This window comes from Ovis aries, chromosome 21, assembly GCF_016772045.2.
Source record: "Ovis aries strain OAR_USU_Benz2616 breed Rambouillet chromosome 21, ARS-UI_Ramb_v3.0, whole genome shotgun sequence".
Taxonomy (NCBI): domain Eukaryota; kingdom Metazoa; phylum Chordata; class Mammalia; order Artiodactyla; family Bovidae; genus Ovis; species Ovis aries.
The window spans coordinates 43,237,098-43,254,870 of record NC_056074.1 but is presented as its reverse complement, the minus strand read 5'-3'; the positions used below and the strand labels follow the sequence as shown (position 1 = coordinate 43,254,870).

The following is a 17,773-nucleotide window of genomic DNA, read 5'->3' as shown; positions in this document are numbered from 1 at the left end:
GGCTGGTGGTTCTGAATTCTCAGAACAAAATCTGTCTAGTAGGCAGATCGAGAGGTTTGGAATGAAGCAGCGTGAGTACGTTCAGTCTTTGGGGCCCCATGGACTGTAGCCCACCAGGCTCCTCTGTCCACCGGATTCTCCAGGCAAGGACACTGGAGCAGGTGGTCATGCGCACCTCCAGGGAATCTTCCTGACCCAGGGATTGAACCTGGGTCTCCTGCACTGCAGGCGGATTCTTTGCTGCTGAGCCACCTGGGAGTGAGGCAGACTGTGGCATGAATTCCAGAACATCCAGGGGATTTCAGTGCATCTTTAGAGCTGCAGGCTTCTGTTTATCATCCGGGAAGCCTGTTGTCTGATAATTTAAAAAGAACTATTTGGCTGTGCCAGGTCTTCGTACAGCCCACAGGATCTTCAGTTGTGACTTGTGGACTCTTAGTTACGACACATGGGGTCTAGTCTCTGACCGGGCATTAAACTGGGATCCCCTGCTTTGGGAGCTTGAAGCCTTAGCCACTGGGCCACCTGGGAAGTCCTCTGGCTGACAATGTTAACTTCTGAGTTCGCAGTGCCACGGAGGCTGGGCTGGGTATGGAGTTGCACCCTGAAATCAGCAGTCACACTTACACACAGGCTCCCACCACATCCACAGAAGCAATCTCCTTACCCCGACAGAGGGGACGTGTCCCCTTTCTCTGAGAGATTCCCCAGAGCCTCACTCAAGACACTTGACACTTGTCCTCCCTAATGGAACCCATGGCCCCTCAATACATCGACTGGTAAGGCTGATAACTAGGATTGGCCATCAGCATGTCCGCAGAGGAGAAATACATCAGGCGAGGAAGAGAGCAGGAGCTGGTAATGGGTGCCAACGGACCCAGGAAAATACACGTGATGGTTGCTCTGGCTCCGTCCACAGACCCAGACACTATTGATCGATTAACTAGAAGTCGAGTCTCCTTGAGGACAGAGCCTGTAAAAGTCACTGCCAGTTGATGCCATCGTTGCTTTCCGGATCCTTCCCCAAAGTGACATACGGCTACTGATCATGGTACATGTGTCCTGAGAAAAGACTTTCAAGGATGGTTGGACGCAGGGTCTGCTACCAGGAGACCTGAAACTCTGTTGCTGACCCCAGTGACAGTGATAAACGGAGTCCTGGCCCGAGTCCATGCCCAGCGATCCCCAGGGCTCACCTGCGATCGCTTTCTCGGTCCCTTATTGTGTAACTTGGGGGGCTGCAATCCAGAGTCGGCAGGACCCTGGCTTTGATTCTGTGACCTGCAGAAAAGGAGTCATTCGGTGGGAGGCGCCAAGTGGAACCACCTGAAACTGTCCCCTCCTGGCCGAGGCTGTAAGGCGGACGCAATGCCACCCCAGGAGGAGCTGCAGAGACTTAGAGTGTCACAAAACACTTAAGGATGCAGGGATCCTGCCTCATCGCATTCCCATTCAACTCACCCATCTGACCCCAAAGCACGCAGGACGTTGTGTGGTGACTGGAGGAGACTGGCACAGCCCCTGCCGCTGGGATGAGGTGTGTTCGCGCGTATTTACTGCTTTAGGCGCTTCTCATTCCTCTGCAGACTCTTCAGTTGGGTGAAGCTTCAACTGGTAGAACATCCGGGCAGTATAGACCAGCTGGCAATGCACTTTTGCTTGTGGTGGTGGTGTTCAGTTGCGAAGTCAAGTCCAACTCTTTGTGACCCCATGGACTGCCGCCTGCCAGGCTCCTCTGTCCTCCACCATCTTCCCGACTTTGCTTAGATTCATGTTCATTGAGTCGGTGCTGCTATCAAACCATCTCATCCTCTGCTTCCCCTTCTCCTCCTGCCCTCAATCTTTCCCAGCATCAGGGTCTTTTCTAATGAGTTGGCTCTTTGCATCAGGTGACCAGAGTATTGGAGCTTCAGCTTCAGCATCAGTCCTTTCAAAGAATATTAAGGGCTGATTTCCTTTAGGATTGACTGGCTTGATCTCCTTGTGTGTTATTGATCTGAAAATGCCTTTATTTCAGTTCTCTTGTTTTTGAAGGGCATTGTCATTGGATATACCATTCTGAGTTGATGAGTCTGTCCTGCCAACACTTTAAATATCGTTTCCCACTATTTGCTGATCTCTTTTGTTTCTGATGAGGTATCAGCCATCAGTGATGGGTTCTTCCTGTATATGTAACGTGCTCTTTTCTCTGGCCGCTTTCAAGATTTTCTATTTTTCAGTGGTGTGACGATGTGTGCAGGTATGGTTTTCAGGCTTTTTTTTGGGTTTTGTTTTGTAATTATCCTATTTGGGATTTATTGTGTTTCTTGAATCTGTAAATAGCTCTCTCCCTATTGTATGGAGATCTTCAACTTTGGGAATTTTTTGTTTTGTTTACTCAGTCTTTTTGTGCCTCGTTTCACTCTGGTTTATTTCTGAGACTGCCGCTACACATATTCCAGGCCATCTGACTTTGTTCCAAGGGTCTCTGAACATTTGCTAATTTTCTTTAGATTTCCCTCTGTCTCTTTAGAATGTTTTAAAACTTCTTTATTTATCTGGTTGCACTGGGTCTTTGTGGCTGTGTGCGGGCTCTCACCGGTTGTGGCGAGTGGCAGCCACCCCTCACTGCGACGCACGGGCTTCTCACCACAGTGGCTTCTCATGTTGTGGAGCACAGGCTCCAGGCATGTGAGGCTCCAGGCTGCCTGGGCTCAGCAGTTGCGGTGTGCAGGCTTAGTTGTTCCGCTGCACGTAGAACCTCCCCAGACTGGGGTGGAACCCGTGTTCCCAGCATTGGCGGGCAGATTCCTATCCACTAAATCACCAGAGAAGTCCTCTCTGTTTTATTTTATTTTTTCTAGATTGGATAGTTTCTACTGATCTGTCTTCAGGTAATTTCTACTGTCACTTCTAATCTTCTTTGAATCCACTTACTTTTTCACTTGTGCCTGTGAATTCTGGAATTTCCACTTAGTTCTCTTTTCAAGTTCTAATTTATCTGCTGAGATTCTTTATTGATTTGTTCATTAGGGCCATATTTTCCTTTACATCCTTGAACAGATTTATAATAATAGCTTTATATATCTGCTAAGTCCAACATCTGGGCCATCTTCGGGTCAGTGGCAATTGACTGCTCTTTTATGGCATATGAGTTATATTTTCCTGGTGCTTTGCAAGTCTAGATTTTTTCCTATTATTTGGAACTGCAGATGGCACATTTTAGAGGTTTGGGATTCTGATATTTGTCTCTGAGTACTACTGGTTTTATTCTTGTAGGTGGTGGATATTCCTGGCTGATAACTTGAACTTGCATAGACGTGGATCTGGCTTTTCTTGAGCCCCTCTAAGTTGCTTTGACTCTCCTTCTGAATTCCGTCTTCAAGCCTTGATTTAAGGCTCTAGACTTATATAGACTAGACTTTGCGGTAAATTATGGTTTTTCCTCTTGAGGCACAACTTTTCTGACGTCTCTTCTCCTTTCTGCCTGCCTGGGAACTTCAATGTGTCTCAGCAAACTTTGGTCTCTCAACTCCACAGCACCTGATCTCAGGTAATTCTTGCATAGTCTTTCCCTGTATACTCACAACCCCATTCTTAGCCAGAGACTTGCAGGTAATCTTCATGCAAATGTCTGAGGTGTTCCTGTGGGCACAGCTGCCTCTCCTCTGGCGCTTTGACCACAGATTCATGTCATTTTGGCAGTCCCCTAGGCTCAATAAGATTGTTCTCCTCTGCTCTCGCTCCTATCCTGTGGTCAGGAAATTTCCCCTAGGCAGAGAGGCAGGGCAGTTAATGGGATTGCCATATGAGTTTCCCTTCTCTCAGGGATCACAGTCTCTAAAGCGTGTTTTCTGTTGCCCAAACAAGATCGCTTCATATCCCCCCCACCAAGTTGTATGGTTCTTTATGGCAGGAAGCTTCCCCTGGTAGTCACTTCTCCATCTGGGAGCCGGAAATGGAAGTTAAATGGTATGCACCTATTGATCTAGACGTGTTCTCTCCAATCGAGTTGGTGAAGAGGATAAAGAGCAATTTGTCATCATAGGAGCAGGACAGCAGTTCACCTCCACTCTCTGGTTCCATACTGGAGCTAAATCTGCTGTCCTCCCAATAAGACACCTCGCAGGGCCCACAGTCATCCTGATATTCTGCAGATCAGGCTGGTCTTCTGTGCTGATAACCCATGTGAACTGGAAGTGAGCACGGAGCAGAGCATGCAGAAAGTGAGAAACAAACTTAGGACAATATAAAGGGCTGCATGTCAATGAAATGAGCAGGGACCCAGTGTCCAGGGCCCGCGGGGCTTCCCTTTAAAGCCAAGAACCGCTTGCTGCCCATCCTACATCTTCTCCAGCTAGCAGGAAAGAAGCACGAAACTTAAAGTTGTTTGGACCCAGGGGGAGGCGGAAATCGATATCACTCTCAGGAATTCTGTTCTAACCAGCTTATTGAGTGGTTTCAAAGGCTTTCTATCTCATGTGAGACCCAGAGCAGGAGAGGGCTCAGTGGCAGGTAGAGGCTACAGTGTAAGTTTCTCTGTCCCTAGGGACTTGCGATCCACCAGATAAGGTGATGAAGGCTTGCACAGGTGGAGAGTGCAGAAAACCTCTCCAGGAGCATCTCAGCATGGACCTGTGGAGTTCTTGAGTGAAGACATGCTCTTTCTAGAATTTTTTTTTTTTTTTTTTTGGCCATACCGTGCAGCATGCAGGATCTTAGTACCCCGACCAGAAATTGAGCCTGTGCCCCTCTGTGTTGGAAGTGCAGAGCCTTAACCACTATGCTGCTAGGGAAGCCCCAAGATGTGCTCGCCACAATAGAAGCCACTGGCGGTTTGAAGAACAGCTTGTGAGTTGCTAGTAGGTTCCAGCATGGCTGGAGTACCTGGCCAGGGCATGCCAGGCGGCTGTGCAGCTGAAGTGTCTCTCATGAGCTGGCTGAAGACTGACTCTTTTTTGCATCACATCCTCTCTGAGAAGTAACCCTGAAAGACAGCAGGGGAGGGGGGCATCCCTCAGGCAGTGCACTGGCCATCCACCGTACATAGAAAAGTACCTGGAAGCAGGAAAATCCACAGACGCCTGGACATGGGCAAACGGCTTGTCTTATGGGATAGGAGCCCGAAAGGAACAATATTAGGAGATTGGGGACAACTTAGTTTGGAGATGGACCTACAGCAGTGGACAAAAGTGTGTGGATGTCAACTGGCCTTCAGAGGGCTGTCCCATAGTTCAGGCCCGCAGGGACCAGGTCAGTGGGATGACTTGTCCTGGAGATGATGGCCAGTCTTTCTACTTGATTATGGCACAAAAGAATAAATCAAAGATGATGAACCCTAAACCTCTCTTTGGCTGCTCTCTTTGGATGACCACAGTCATCCCCAGGTGATGCTGTTGATGATGGAGAAATGAACAAGAATCACAGGAGACAGCAAAGATACCTGGAGATTCTGTTACTGAGTGCTCAGAAATAATGACTGTCATCTTGGGGCGTGTTAAGTGGCCCATAGACACCAATACCCGTGCTGACACCCAAACTTTCAGCAACCAAGACAAATGATGACCCTTCAACGTGACACCCTTCCTTGAGAGCACCCTTAGTGGCAGGCTGATTCCGTCACCCCTCTTTTAATCTGGAATTCTCCAGGCAAGCATACTGGAGTGGGTAACCATTCCCTTCTCCAGGGGGTCTTTCCGAGCTGGGGACTGAACCCTAGTTCCATGTTGCCTGCATTGCGGACAGATTCTTTACCAGCTGATCCACTAGGGAAGCCCTTCTAATCTGAGCAGGACAGCAGTTAGTCTTTTCTGGAATTGCCATTACTCTTGGTATGGGTTTGCATCCTCTGCTCACAGTGCTTCCCAGCATCCATCAGAGGGCTTACAGAATCCATCCCTGAGGTCTGACTGCACACCTTGAGTTGAGAACTCATTTTATAGCTGGGGAGACACCACAGTGAACACACGGCCTTGTGGTCTACTGGTGTTAGGACCTGCTCTCATCAGTCAGAAGCAGATAGCCTGGGAGAATACTGGAGCACCCTGTGAAAGACTCAGCTACCCACCAGTGCATCCATCCAATGGCCAAATATGGTGTGTGACCCACCCCCACACCGGCATCGCTGGAGGTGCGTGATGAACCTGCCTGTTGCTTCCTGCCCCTGAGCTCCTCTGAGGACTGCCATGGGTGTGTGCTTAGCCCTCACACACACTATCTGGAAGTGCTAGGAAGTCAACATTCTGTGCACTGATTCTCTGTCTGATGGAGGGGGGAAACTGACAGATGAAGGTTCGACATGAGAGTTGGACCATGAAGAAGGTTGACTGCTGAAGAACTGATGCTTTTGAACTGTGGTGCTAGAAAAGACTCTGGAGGATCCCCTGGACAGCAAGGAGATCAAACCAATCAATTCTAATGGAAATCACTGGATACTCACTGGAAGGACTGATGCTGAAGCTGAAGCTCCAATCCTTTGGCCACCTGATGCACAGAACTGACTCATCGGAAAAGACCCTGATGCTGGGAAAGACCGAGGAAAGGAGAGGGGGGTGACAGAGGATGAGATGGTTGGATGGCATCGTCTGCAGACTCAATAGACATGGGTTTGAGCAAGCTCTGGGAGATGGTAAAGCCAGGGAAGTCTGGCGTGCTGCGGTTCATGGGGCTGCAAAGAGTCGGACATAACTAAGCGACTGAACAATGACAAGAGATTCCAGGAGCCAGTGGAGGGAGACGGGCAGTGGGGTGGGGGAAGCTAGAGAGGCCAGGAGGCATCGTGTGCAGCTCTGATGAGAAAGAGGAGGGAGTCGGGTGACCATCAGGAGTGAAGTGTTCTGGATGGAGGGGATAGCGCGTGTTAGTTGCTCAGCTGCGTTTGACTCTTTGTAACCCCATGGACTGTAGCCTGCTGGGCTTCTATGTCCATGGGATTCTCCAGGCAAGAACATTGGAGGGGATTTCCATTCCCCTCTCCAAGAGGGGATAACAGGGGACCACCTCATGGAGATGAGGGTCTTTTCCGTTCCAGCGCATTCAGTGTCTAGAAATAAAAAATACTCAACTTCACATAATACTCCTGAGAAAGTGGCTTAGCCGGATTATGCAACTGCTTCACGTACTGGGGAGCCCAGGGGGCTTCAGACCACACAGGGTCCTCCATCCATTTTTATTGCCCGATGGACATAATCTGGACAAGAAAATTGTGTTTTGAAGATGGCAGATCCAAAGGGGAAACAAAAATATTGTAGCCGGCATCCGTTTATTAGAGACCAAATTTAGTTATGATCAGTCAAGTCTTTCTCCTTGATTACAGCAAAAAAGAATCAATAAAAGAGGCAAACCCAAGACCTCTCCCTGGTTGCTCTTTAGAAAGGCTGTTGTGGTCTGGTGGACTCCAAGTCAGGTGTGGTGGGTACCACAGTCATCCCCCAGATGATGCTGTTGATGATGGAGAAATGAGGAAGAATCCACTGGGCACAGCAGAGATATCTTTTCCTTCCTGGAGACTGTTGCTAAGGAGCGTATTCATAATGAAAGACCATTGTCTTGGGGCACGTGAAGAGGCCCACAGAAATCAAAGGACTGCAAAGGGGTTGAGAAGCAGGTATGGTGAGCAGTCGGACATGGCGGGAGATGTCATGGCCGGAAGGGGCAAAGTTCAGATGGTGCCCAGGGCATTTTATTGCAGAAAGGAAAGCATCCTTTTGAATCCTATAATAACACTCTTGTGTTTGTGGTCTATTTTCATCTCAGAACACTTTCAGGCAGTCATTAAGCTTCACAACGACCTGATGCACTGGGTATAATTACACCCATTTCTTCTGAGGGTCATCTGAGGCCCTTTAAGACAAGCCGGCTTGCTTGGAGACTTTGATCTCAACTTTTCTGTTTTCCACCCCGATTTGCCTGGTTCATTTTAATGTCGCTAAATCAGTGAGGAACAGGAAAATTTCAACAAATCTACTCCAAAAACAGTTACTTAAATTCTTGGGCAAACCCTCCGTGGGTCTCTATGACCACCTTCCTCTCATGTTCATTAACAAAACCAGTTAGCCAAGGTATTTTTTTTACATGCTTTTAGGAAAAGTCGTTGTATGGAAAAATTGGAAGGCGTGAGATTGATCCCACAGAGCAAATGCGCCCCTTTCCCATGGTCTGAAATGGACTCCATCCCAGGCAAATTGGAGTTGCAGGTATGCCGCTAATTTCCCATCATTCTGCCTGGAGGCTATAAAATGTCTTTTCATCTTAAGTTACATAAGTATCTAAACACATAAGAAGACTGTTATTACAAAGGCAACCGACAAGGGCAAAAAAAAAAAAAGTTTCATTTATTCTGAATATCTACACTAAATGGTTTTGATGTCTTTTCAGGGACTCCTAAGTACTAAGGAGAAAAAAAAAAAATGCACAAAAGTCCTTTTAAAAATGCAACCTGGCTGTCGCTGATGTTGGGTCTGTCGAGAAATCTATTGTCCATAAGGCAAGGGCCAGGCGATCATAATCCATCCTATGATATTTGCATTCGCCTTCCCCGTCTGCCCAACCGGCGGCTTATGCAAAGCAGCTCTTAGTATTCTTAGGGGGGTGGGGGCAGGGAGAGAGGCATGTACATGTACTTCAAAAACTCTCCTCCCGACAATGGAGAACATTTGTGGTAAATATGCTGCACTCTGGGTGTTTCCTACCCACTTCTCCAGGAAAACAGATGGGTAGTTTCTCTGACAGTGAAATTTATAGGTAACTGAAGGAAACGAGCGGTAAAAGGGAAAATTCCCTGTTTTTAATGTTCCCCATATAATCAAGGGCCTCTTTCACGGGGGTACCCCACTGCACTCCATCCTTCCACATTCTTTCCCCTTGACTGGCTCTCAAAAGATCCATTTCAACGAGGAAGAAAAAACCCAGCATCAAGGATGATGGTTGCTGATCCTGACACGCACATAGGTTGTCTGCTAAACAGATAGCTTTGGCTCGGCTGTATCGGACCACCGACCTCTGGGTGAGCCACCCAGCAGCCGCGCTCCTGCGGGCGATGTCGAGGGAAGCCAGCCCTGCAGATTAGGGGCCCCCCGGGGAAACCGAGACCAATCCGGCCGCTCAGTTTCATCTCTAATCTATTCGGGGAGGTGTGTTCAGTCAGCGACTTCCCAGGAAGACTTGGGCTGCATGGGAAGAAATTTAAGTTTCCAGCCTGTGTCCCTAGGGCCATCTGAATGGAGCCGGTGTTTGAGCCTGTCCTGCACCTCGTGTAGGTCTGTGATACCATCAGGGGTGCCCCTGCGCTGGGCGGCTGGGGAGGAGGGAGGTGGCTGGCCTGGGGACTCGAGAAACTCAATCCCAGGCCGTTTTAGCTCGACAGACATCGATGGAGAATTTACTAGGGTGGATGGATGGATAAATTAAATCACAGAATCTGCACTGGGAGGGAGAGGAGAGTATGTGACTACTGTAAGACAAGTGAGGATAAGATATATGAGCATGTATATACATATACATATATATATAAAAAGAGAGGTGGGCTTCCCCAGTGCCTCAGTAGTGAAGAATCCGCCTGCAATGCAGGAGGCGCAGGAGATGCGGGTTTGATCCTTGGGTCAGGAAGACCCCCTGGAGGAGGAAAGGGCAACCCACTCCTGCCTACAGAATCCCAGGGACAGAGGAGCCTGGTGGGCTACAGTCCCTGGGGCTGCAAAGAGTCACACAAAACTCAAGTGAATGAGCACATACTCACACATGCGTAGAGGCACGAAAACGTTTCAGGTAAATGATTTCTTCTGTCTCAGAGAAACTAGGATGATATTTCAGATGGATTCTGAAGGATAAATGGAAACTCAGTGAGAGGAAGACTCTATGAGTATTCAGGCCGCTGTCCCCAAGCACCCCAGCCAGAGGGGCAGTCTTGCAGGCTGGACTCCCAGACTCGGGTGTGGGCAGGGCTGGTCCTCCTGAGGCCCCCCTCCTGGGGCCGGCCCTCTGTGTGTGTCTGTGTCCTGACCTCCTCCTCTTATAAGGATGCTAGACCCGTAAGAGACTAGGGCCCCACCCAAAAGACTTCATTTTTACTTTAATCACTGTTTGAAAGGCCCAGCTCCAGATACAGTCCCATCGTGAGGTGCTGGGTCAGGACCCCAACACATGGCTCTTTTGGAGAGACAAATTGGCCCCTGACAAAGGGAAGGTGGTCCTTGCATGATGTTACAGAGACAGCAAAGCCAGAGATACAGAAGGGCAGGGTCTTGGGTCAGGTTTCCTGGATGCAGAGCCTGAGGCAAGGGCTGGGGTCCACATGATTTATTGAGGGAGGTGAAGGAGGCAGGATGGGGCAGGTGGCAAGCCTCAGTGAGGTGGTGGTCTCAGCCAGAGACTGGCCTCTGCCTGGGCCCTCATGGAGCTCTGGAGTGTCAGATGTGGGACCAATAGACTTGATGCCTCTTGAGGCCACCGTTAGGGCTTTTTGTACGCCCCCCACCAGGTTAGCCAGACACTGGCTGTGGTTTCCCAGGGTGGCTGAAGTGTGATGTTCTAAGCCAGGGCTCCCGTGAGGTTGAGGACCAGATCAAAGCTAAGGTTTTCCCCATAGTCAAGTACGGATGTGAGAGCTAGACCATAAGGAAGGCTGAGCACCGAAGAATCAATGCTTTCAAACTGTAGAGCTAGAGAAGGCTCTTGAGAGTCCCTTGGACTACAAGGAGATGAAACCAGTCCATCCTATAGGAAATCCACCCTGAATATTCTTTGGAAGGACTGAGGCTGAAGCTGAAGCTCTAATCCTTTGGCCACCTGATGTAAAGAGCTGATTCACTGGAAAAGACCCTGATGCTGGGAAAGATTGAAGGCAGGAGGAGAAGGGGGGCGACAGAGGATGAGACGGTTGGATGGCATCACTGACTCAAGGACATGAATTTATTTTTCACTGTCTCTGCAGGGAGGCCTGCCGGGCTGCAGTCCATGGGGTGAGCAACAACAGCAGCAACAGCTGGACCAGGAGCTGCCTGAACAGCCAACATCGGAGGCCGGGGGTCCTCCTGGCAGCTGAGCTCCTGGGGGACCTGGGTAGGTGGCCACGCTTCCCAGAGGCACAGTGAGCTTGAGGGGACAGAGTGGCTGCGTTGGTGGGTTGACCACGGGGGTCTGCAGTGGTGAGGGGTGGGTGTGGACAGAAACTGAAAAGGGGGAAAAATGGGATGAAGCTATGCTGTTGCCAGTGGTCTCTCTGGCCTGCCCCCCACCCCCAGCCTGGCACATGGCAGGGACCCTGCAAGAGTTGCTGTTCAGTTGCTAAGCTGTGCCTGACTCTTTGCGATCCCACAGACTGCAGCACGCCAGGCTTCCCTGTCCTTCACTATCTCCCGGAGTTTGCTCAGACTCATGTCAATTGAGTCTATGATGCCATCTCCAAGAGTGGCTATGAGAACACCCATGTGGGCCAGCCCTGGGCCAACTTCTGCATTCAGAGAGCTACTTCCATTGCCTCTCCTTGGGCTTTCATTAAAAAGAGGTGATTCTCATTCTTTGCTTTTGGATTCTAAAGGTCTTCTGAGTGGCTTTTGAGCTATGGAATTTACGTTGAATATCATAGAGTTGATGGCTTTTTATAAACTTTTCATGATCTTGATTTCTTTTTAACCTTTAGAATAAACAACATAACTCTGAATCCTATAAAGGAAAAGAAAAAAAAGAGGTGATTTCAACCTGATGAATAAATCCAAGGGGACTGGGTATATAAGCGGACTGTGCGTCTTTGCAGAGGAGCCCGCTGCCCAGAGGCCAAGGAAGTGAGAAGTTGGACAGTGTCAGCCATGGGGGAGGGGGCAAGGTCCTTCTTCCTCGTGGGGCATGGAGCCCAGGGGTACGCAGAGTGAGGATGATGATGACTAACGGCAGGCTTTCTTCCTTCCCCAGTTTGTTGGAGGTGGTCCTGTCCTCCTCAACATGGCCAGCCCCATCCACTGTGGGTTTGAGGGAAGCCCTCCTGATTTCGTCACCATCATCACTGCCTGCTGGAGGATGGTCACGTGCGTGAGCACGCAGGAATGGTGCTGCGTCTGAATCTGGCACCAGGAGCAGGCGGGGAGAGGTGCACGTGGTGAGATCTGCTTTGGGAACCACCCTCTCCAAAGCCGACATCCTTTAATGCTTCCTGTGAGATTCACGAGCAGGGTTCTGAGCCTTCTCACCAGCGCTTCTTCCTGCCGTGGACCCTCAATACCTGTCTGGTTAATAAAGGACACGAACCACGGACGCGTCCTCTCGCTGAATCCATCTGGGACTCCGGGGATGGAGAGCAGGTGGGGGGCTGTTGGTCCAGCTCTGACAGGGCTCCTGTTTTGATCTGTTTTGATGACGGACAGGGACCCTGGAAAAGCCCCCTCACGCACCCCCGTAGGTCAGCTTAGGAATATATTCACTTTCTGCTCCCATCAGACTGTTCTTTCTGGCAACGGAGCTGCAGGCTGAAACAGAGGGTATGATATTTTACTTTCCTGAAGGTCCAGTGGTTAAGATTCTGTGCTTGCATTGCAGCAGGGACGTGGGTTCGCTCTCTGGTCGGGGGTCTAAGATCCCACACGGCTTGCAACATGGCCCCAAAAATAAAAGGGACGCTATCTTGAACAAAGCGGTACATGCCTTCTTGTGAGTCATTTGAGAAACTGTGTATTTGATTCCTTACAGAATAGTTTCCTGACCCCTTGTCCCCCAGTCCTAACCATCAGGCGGGTGGCTGGTGCGCCTGTGGATGTTAGTGGATTCCCACGTTATAACAGCAATTGCATGGTGGCCTCATTCCTGAGAGGCCACTAAGTTTCGAACATTCTGGTCTCTTAATGTTATGAAAATATGCTGTTTATTTTTTTTAGACTAAAGGGAATAAAGACAGACAAAGAAAGAAAGGGAGAAATGCAAGTTGAACCTAAGATGACTTTTTTTTTAAGTTGACTGGAAGGCACGACAGAAGTCTGGCAAAGATAAAGCCACAGAGTTCAAACGTATAGCGCTTACTTTTCCTTTGCATCAAAGCAAAGCAAACATCGAGAAGGCCCATAGGCAGAGCTAACCTCCTCAATTGATCCTTTTTCCCCCCTCACTGACTGCTGGGGAACGTAGATGCCTCAGCCTCTTAAATAACGCTCGGAACAGCGGGCCAATTGTGTGGCTGGGCCAGCGCTGCCCCAGGTAGCCGATAACTTCCTGTGTTGAAATGATGACTTGGAGATTTCATCCTGATATCCCCGCTCACCAGGAAATATCCTCTTACAGACCTGCCATTTCGTAAAGTAATCGGTGAGAATGCCATTAAAGTCAATGTCTTAATTAAGCTAAGCATTAGCCAAGGAATTACAGGCATCTGAAGGCTTAGACGGCCTGTGGGATCTCGTTTCAAGAGGCGGAGGTATGTGGAAGGTGGAGGACTGGGAACTCCGAGGGAGGCACCCACCGCCACTTAGAGCCGGGGCATCACGGTCGCCCGGGACCCCTTCTGCAGGGCTGCTCACACCCCTGCAGGGTGGGCTGAACCCAACCCTTCTTGGCATCTCCAGGTTCTTCTTTTTTCAAACTGATTTTTAGTTGAGCACAGCTGCTTTACGATACTGTGTTAGTTTCCGCTGTACAGACAAGCGAATCGGCTGCACGTATGTGATGCATCCCCTCTTCTTTAATTTCCTTCCCATTTAGGTCACCACAGAGCATTGCGTAGAGTTCCCTGGGCTGTATGGTAGGCTCTCACTAGTTATCTATTAATAACAGTATCAATAGCACATAGATGTCAGTCCTAATCTCCCAATCCATCCCATGCCCCCTTTCTCTCCTCAGTGTCCATACGTTTGTTCGCTACATCTGTGTCTCTATTTCTGGTTTGCAAGGAAGATCTTCTGCACCACTTTCTAGATTCCACATACATGCATTATTACATGGTATTTGTTTTTCTCTTTCAGTCTGAGCGTCTCCACGTCTATCTCTAGCCTCTTTAACCCGTTTCCTTGCCTGTTCTCAGCCGTTCCTCTTTGCCTTGCGTAGACGCCTGTGGGCCGATGCTGAGGATGTGGGACCTGGGACCGGCTGGCTCGGTCTCTTCCGGGACCTACATCTGAGGGAAGCTGAGGTCATGCAGGTTGGCTGAGGTCCTCTCATTCAGGGAGCGATGTGCCTTGGGTGGAGGAAGGCACTTTGGTTCCCCCGACCTGGCCACACTTCCGCTGCACCCAGACCCCCAGAAACACCTGGGGGTTCTCTGCCTCTCACTTCTAGGTACTTAATTAACTGTTCTGTTCTCAGTTTTCACCTCTGGAAAATGGGATTTATTCTCCAATGCCTAGCTGGAGTGAGCCAGTGACTTGGTAACAACCAGCTGTCAAATATAATCAGATGTAACTTTGGATGGTCATAGCACTAAACCTGGGGTCTAAGACCCAGGTCCTGGCCTGGCCGACCTCACTGGAATTGTCCATGCAGGCAGGCGGTGAAGGAGGGGCATAGATACCCAGTCACTGCTCTTTCTGTCCCCTCTGAGCATTTCACCCTGCCTGAGATCCTGTTTCATAACTTGTGGTTCCTCTGGGCACCTTGGCTGTGGGTGGCCGCCTCCTGACCAGGACCCATGGCTGTACACCTGAACTGACCAGCGCCTCCAAGCCGCCAGACTTCACTCCCTGATCCCGAGGTTGAACACCTTGCTGTGGGTATCAGTCACCTTTTGCTGTTGTGGTTTAGTTGCTAAGTCGTGTCTGACTCTTTGTGACCCGCCAGGCTCCTCCGTCCATGGGATTTCCCAGGCCAGAATACTGGAGTGGGTTGCCATTTCCTCCTCCAGGGGATTTTCCTGATCCAGGGATTGAACCAGCATCTCCTGCACTGGCAGGCGGGTTCTTTACCCCTGAGTCACCAGGGAAGCCCGTCAGCTACCTAGTGCTGTGTAACAAACGACCCCTCAAGCGTAGTGTCTGAAGGCAGGAGTACATGATCATTTCTGAGGGTGAGGAACTGGGGAGGGGCTCTAGGTGAGTGGCCCTGGCCCTGGGTCTGTTGTGAGGTTGTACTTGAGGTGTGGCGAGTGTCCTCATCTGAAGGCTTGACGGGGGCTGGGGGAGCCACCTCCAAGAGCCTCATGTCCTCACCCACGGGCCTCCCCACAGGCTGCGCAAGCATCCTCACAATGTGGTGGCCGGCTGCCCCGAAGCGAGGGTCCCAGGGAGGACCCGGCTCTCCAGCGCATCCCTCTCGCCATGGGAGGATCCTCCACAAAAGCACAAACAGCAGGCGGCTGGCGGGCCCCCGGGCCAGCTCGGAGGCTGGCTGCCGCCCTGGCTTCTCCACCAGGGTCTTCCTCTCTGGCTGCAGGAGACCAGTGGTTGGGGTGGGCATGCCTTGGGGCCCCTCCACGACCAGCCAGTCCCCAAAGCCTCTGGCTCCTGCGCCTGGCATCCAGGGTGCTTCTCTGGGCAAAGAAGCAGCGCCCCCCACTTCTGCCTGCCTGTGAGCCCTGGGAGAGTCCAGGGGTCCAGAGGTCCCTGCAGGCTTTGACCAGGTGGACGCAGATATCTTCCTAAGCCCTGCCCTCCAGGTTTCCAGTACTTACTTCTCCCCTCCATGTGGAGGGGCTGCACCACAGGGTATAAACCCCAGCTATGAACTCACTGTCAGCCAGTGGCCCTCAGGGGCTGGTGAGCGGGATGAGTAACCACTGACCAGAGCTTCCCAGACTTGACTCTGGGACTGGGACTGGAGCCACTGGTGGTCCCCCAGCAGGAGTGAGGAGGGCTGTGCTGCCGGGGGAGGGGAGCCACAGTCCTCCTTTCTGAAGCTCCTTGTCAGGGTGGGATGGTCGTCCAAGCTGAGGGTCGGGGCTGTGGGACTCAGGTGACCTGTAGAAAGGGTCCCATCTCCCTGGTCGGACTCCTGGGGAAGTTCTCCATCAGACCAGGACTCAGTGGGTGTTTGCCCACAGTGCCAGGGGCAGGGCCTAGGTGCTCGCGCCTGGGGGACACCTGTGCTTAGGCCAAGCTCAGAAGTGACAGTGGCTCGAGGCTGTTTCTTTTCTGAACAGAGGAGCTGTGGCTGCATCACGATAGCAACAAGAAGCACAAGTGTCAGTCACTCAGGCGTGTCCGACTCTTTGCAGCCCGGCTCCTTTGCGCCAGGCTCCTCTGTCCATGGGATTCTCCAGACAATAATACTGGACTAGGTTGCCATGCCCTCCTCCAGGGGATCTTCCTGACCCAGGGACAGTAGTAGTAAACAATTGAAAAAATTCTGGCCGGGTGCGGTCAGCTCTGCACGCTTGGCCTCCGGTTGCATCTGCCTGGAGCGACCACCGGGTGAGGGGAAGAATCCCACGTGGCTCCCTCAGCCACAAGGGCACGGGCAAGTACAGTGCAGGGCCTGCTCCCTGCCTGGCTTCCCCAGGGCTGGGTGTGGGGCAGTGCATCTCCTGGCCTGGCTGTGCTTTGCACTGACCTGTGTCCCCCCAAAGATGTGGGGGTCATAATGCTCAGGACCTGTCGGTGTGGCCTTAGTCGGAGGCAAGGTCTTTGCAGATGATCAACTTAAGATGAGGTCACTAGGGTGGGTACTGATCCCACGGGACTGGGGTCCTTATAGGAAGAGGTCAGGACGCGGACACACACGGGCACAACCCTGTGAGGACCCGGGGAGGAGACGGCCGTCGGCATGCCCAGGAGAGAGGCCTCAGAGGACCAGCCCCGCCCACACCTGGGTCTGGGATTCCAGCCTCCGACTGGGAGAAATAAATGCCATTGATTGGGACCGTGCTTGGGACTGTCGCTGCAGCCAAGCAGACTGATGTATTGTGAATCAGCCTTCGTCCTGCTCACAGAGGCTGCGAGCTGGAACCACCCTTTGGAGAGATCCTGTCCCAGCGACAGAGGACGGGGTGATCAGCCTGCCTGGGCAGAGAGGGCACAATGCTGGGGGCCTCCCGTCCCCTCTCCCATCAGCTAGGCTTCCGGTTGGGAGGCGGGGGTGGCCTCCACGCACCTGGATTTGTGTGCAAGCCGAACCCAGTCCTGGAGGAGACTCAGACTCACATGCCGGAGCCTGGGGCTGGGCTGGGCTTTCGCAGCCTGAATCTGAGACCGCAGCAGGAATCGAGGTGACCGTGGGCAGCCCTGCAGGTAGCGTCCCCTCCATCCTCACCTTGGGGCCAGTTTCAGGCCCAACCTGACAGGTTCTCTTCCTGCTGCAGCCCCAGAGGAGGGGACCCAGAAGCTGGACCCCCAGGTGGAGCCAGGGCTTGTCCCTTGCCTTGGGTTGGTGGTTAAAACCAGGTGCTGGAGAGGGCCAGGCCGGTCACAGCAGCACTCACCTGGTGGCCCTGAGTTGGAGAGTCGCTGGGCAGGGCTGGCTCTGTGCCCCGCCCCCACCTGCCTCCCTAGGGTCTGGTGGTCACCGGGTCTTGGACACATTAGGGTCCACTTGCTGTCATTGAAGGGAAACGTCCGTGATGAAGCTGGTAGAGAGCTGAGTCAGTGGTCCTGAGAGGCCCCGCGTGGTGGCCAGGCTGTGCTGTAAGCTAGCTGGGCCTCAGGCCTGGAGGGAGATGTGAGGACCAATCCGGGGTCCCCGAATTTCAGGCAGACTTGGCAGGTGCCCGTCACCCCTCCACTGGTCACTGCTCCCTGGGGGTGGAGGTGCCAGCCTGCTGCCACTAAGGGAAGAAGCTCTGGCTTCTTCTGGTAGCAGATGGATCTTCGTCTCTTTGGGCCGTTGGCCAGGACAGGTGGACGCTGACGGTCTGAGGGTTGCAGGGGGCTGTGGCGGGTTTGCCTGGCTC

The 17,773-nt window shown here is 51.7% G+C and overlaps 1 long non-coding RNA gene across 1 annotated transcript; it reads left to right on the top strand.

The window, feature by feature from the left end:
• The first annotated feature begins 10,910 nt into the window (after nucleotides 1-10,910).
• Nucleotides 10,911-12,222, top strand: LOC121817541 (uncharacterized). Its single transcript, XR_006057496.2, has 2 exons — nucleotides 10,911-11,037; nucleotides 11,887-12,222. It is a non-coding gene; the product is annotated as an uncharacterized LOC121817541 (long non-coding RNA).
• Nucleotides 12,223-17,773: the final 5,551 nt, after the last annotated feature.